A 4,226-nucleotide genomic window follows, 5' to 3' on the forward strand; every position below is an offset into this window, starting at 1 on the left:
ACAAGAGAGAGCCAGTCCTGCCTCCAGGGAACTTGTCGGCAACCAGGAAAGAGGGAAATGAGTAATTGTCATGACACCTGGTGAGGTCTCCAGCACAGGAAGTACAGGAAACTGCAGGCGGCATTTATCAAACAGGTACATTTCCACCACATGAGGTCTTTCAACCCCACAGCTTCCCCCGAAATCATGGGAACTGTCCTCCAAGCCAGGACCAAACGATGTCAGGGAGCTGGGTCTGTTAAGATAGCATCTGACTTGCCGTCTCTTGTCTATTCAACAATAATTCATTAAGCACCAACTCTAACAGCACCTTCTTTTTTAATGCCACCTGTTTTCAGAGAGTTCAAGAAAATGACCATTTTGCTTTGACAGCCAAACCCGCTCTGAGCAGAGGGTCATGCCTGGCCCTGGAGCAGTCGGGCCCAGCAGAACGGCGCTGGCTCCAGGAACCCGTCACGTTCGTGTGGCAGCGTTTTTTCTTTCAGATCACTGTTCACATTCACTCAAATAAGCTAATGTTCCTCACCCTTCAACAGAACCAGTTTGACCTGCCAGTGTGGAGAGAGGAAGAGACACAGACAAGGGAGACGCAGGGAAGAGAACTTCAGAGGTCTCCAAGATCGGAGTCCGCACACCTCTTTGAAATCAACACTGGTACTGAATATCCCCATTTAACAAAAGCAGCCCCTGCAAATAGCCCCGGTGATCCCCGCCTCCTGCCGTTCCCGCCCCCTCCAGTCCTCTCCCACCATGGTGTGTCACTTCTGAGCGCAGGTTATAAAAGATGGGAGCCTCTTCTTGCATAGGCTCTTTTGTCTTCTGGATCTCTCTCTGTCTCTCAGGGGAAACCGTTTGGTAAGTAGTGAGCACATCTCCTGAGAGGCCCACCTGGGGAGGCACGGACAGCACCTGCCTCCGGCCTGTGAGCCTCTGGGTGACCGCAGCCTCATTGCAGACCCTGAGCCAGAGCATCTGACAGCAGCTTCCTGATCCCTGGGAACTGGGAGGTAATGATTGCTGGGTGTGGCTGTGGTTTGGGGGTAGTTCGTTTACAGCAACAGACACCTCATCATGCCTGACTCTTATTTTCTTTCCTGACCATGGATGGCTGACACCTCCACAGTCTGGAGACATCACCCCTCTCCTTTTCTCAATACAGTAACAACGGAAGAGGTGATGTATTTGTTCCTGAACACTCCTGTGGTTTTCACTGCTACCCTCAGCGATGGCTGTGCCCACAGGCAGGGGAATTCGTTTATGTATTCAGTCGATGAACATTTGCTGGGCTCCGACTAATTACGGGCCAGGCAATGCCTGTGGGCTAGGATACAGAGATGAATGATCACATGTTCTCTCTCAAGGGGGAGGTATTAGACGGCGTTGTAATGCAGCGTAGAAGGTTCCAGAAGATGTGGGGAAAGCAGAATGAGACATAGCATCTGTCCTCAAGTAGCTTATTAGAATCTAGTTGAAGAGCTACAACTTCTAAATCAGAAACTGAGATGATACTTTTATGACCACTGAATAGATAAATGGTTGCTAACAGACAAATCCTTTCTCATCAAATAAATGATGTGAAGTGTATGTACGTGTGAAAAAAATTTTTTAAATCCTTATTTTTTTATTGACATTCCCTGGGTTTCAATGACTTACTGGAGAAAAATATTTAAAATCCCCACAAAATAGCAACAAAAGAAAATCCCTCATTTCCATTCCTGGGTGAAGTTACACCTCTCTTCCCTAGCTCCCTGCTGCACATAGAGAAAATTCATCCAAAATGTCTCAATTCTGCAAAGCTCCATGGGGGATTTCCTATAGTGGCTTATGTCACCCTATTGTCCAGTTGAAGGAAAGGCTCATTGCCTGTGAAAAATACTAGACCCTCGCTACAATACTGCCCTAAGCATGCTCTAGAAGTTCTTCTTTGCAAGATCCTTTTATGCCTTTGTTGAGTATGGTAATAGAAGCTACATTAGAAGTTTTATGGTGAGTTTTTCCCACCTCCATTTATATTCCTGGTTTGAGCTTATGAAAGATAGGCCACTGAATGCAGACTACAGAGCCTGCTTTACATCCACGGTCGACCAGATGTCCTCACTAGCATTTTGCGTAAAGAATAAATTTGGCCTGTATGGTGTGGTTATTGCTTTTAATTAAGCAATAATTGAAAATTTACATTCTCAATTATTACTCTTACATTATGGCGAAGGAGCCCTTAAAAAAACCCTCTTATAATGGAGAAATATTTCCCTCTGCCCATGTTTCTATCAAAAATGGAAAAATTAAAAGCAGACTAAAAACGGCACATATTTTACGGAGAAGGGAAATTGTGAGCCATTAATTTCTGGCCTGCGTTACTCATTACCATCGCTTGCGTGGTCCTTGTAGGCATTTATATCTACGACCCTGGCAACAGACCTGGAGATGGCTATTTCCCGATACTCCTGGGACTCCCCTGATGCTTGGTCCTCGCTGTAGCATATAATTCCCCCATAAAATGCAGTCAAGGATAACTTAACTGGAGTGCACACGTGAATAGAGAAGAACTCAGGGGTGAGGCTGTTATGCTGGGCGGTCCGCACACTGACTCCACAGAGGTCTATTTCTGCCCAACGGCTGCTCCCTACACCTGGAGAGCCCTGATGATCAGCATCAATCCAGGTCCTGAAGGGCTGCTGTGATGGAGCCCTGGAACTACATGCCCTTGGCCTGTCCTTGTGCCCAGGCCCAGCACGCTTTGATAAATACACTCTCTTGGGCCAAAGCCAGTTTGACTCAGTGGATAGAGCATCGGCCTGTGTAGACAGAGGTCCTGGGCTTGATTCTGGTCAAGGGAATGTATCTGGTTGCAGACTCCACCCCAGCCCGGGCCCTGCGTGCAGGAGGCAACCAATCGATGTGTTTCTCTCACATCGGTGTTTCTGTTTTTCCCTCTCTCTAAAAATCAATGGAAAACTATACTCGGGTGAGGATTAAAAAAGCAAAACAAAACAAACAAACAAATAATAAGTAAATAAATGATCCTGGGTAAAAACAAGACAAACTTAAAAAGAATTAACTGTAGAGTAACTGTATGGATAATGAGATGCCAGTCTCTTCACGTAGAGGAGAAAAGGGAGGCTCAGAGATGGCAGGCCAAGGGACACCCTCCTCCAGGTGCCCAGCAGGTAGGTCACTGATTCAGCAGAGGACGGACCGTTGCCACATCTCACGTCAGGCAGAGGTCAGTATTAGGTACCCCGTGCTTTCTGTGACTACTAAAAGTGGATTTGGTTTCATTTCGCAAATGCTGAATCTCAAGTCTTTCTTACCTAAAAACCAATGTAATCATAATAATAAAGAGCTAATATGCTAATGGTCGGACACCATTATGCATCATAACTGATCGCAGGAGGCTGCCTGTGTGTGCAAGGCGGGGCGTTGCTCCAGAGACAGGGCTGAAGTGGGGAGGTGCCTGGAGGAAGCGGGACCATCCATGCCGGGGAGGGCGGGGGTGAGAGCCTGTAGCAGGCTCACCAGTCCTTCGCCACCCACCACTCGCATTCAAGGCGTGCCCCCCACCCCAGCTCGGGGGACCCCAGGCCATGCCCACCTGCCAAGGAAAGGAGCACAGAGCAGCAGGTGGGAGGCTTCCATGCTCTCCTCCAGTGCCATGATGGGCTGGAGCTGCCCTGTTGCTCCAGAAACGGAGTGGAAGTGGGAAGACGCCAGGAGAAGGTGGGACCAGCCTGAGGTGACTCAAGGGACTGAGGGCGGGGCTTGAAGCAGCCAGAGAAGGCCAGAGGGGTCAGGGGCTGGGCTAGTTGTGCTGGAGCTCTGCCTGGAGAGGTTCGGGTATCAAGGCAGGGTGGTGGGTGGGTGGGCAGGGCCACGTGATTTCACACGCTGGGCTCCTAGTCCTATCTAATAAAGAGGGAATATGCAAATTGACTGTCACGCTGTAACAAGATGGCGCCCACAGCAGAGGCAGGGATTCCGTAACACAAGATTGTTGCGCCCACAGCAGAGGTGAGGATCCCGTAACACAAGATAGCTGCACCCACAACGGAGGTTGAGTTCCCATAACGAGCCTTAATGAGCAATCAGCAGGGACCTGAGGCTATGCCCCCACCTGGTGCGGCTTGCGCAGCGGGGCTGGGGGACCTCACGCTGTGCCCCCTCTCCTGGCAGGGCTTGACAGGGGACCTCAGGCTATGCCCCCCACCGGCAGGGCTTGACGGGGGAAC

Source organism: Myotis davidii, unplaced genomic scaffold, assembly GCF_000327345.1.
Source record: "Myotis davidii unplaced genomic scaffold, ASM32734v1 scaffold299, whole genome shotgun sequence".
Classification (NCBI taxonomy): Eukaryota; Metazoa; Chordata; class Mammalia; order Chiroptera; family Vespertilionidae; genus Myotis; species Myotis davidii.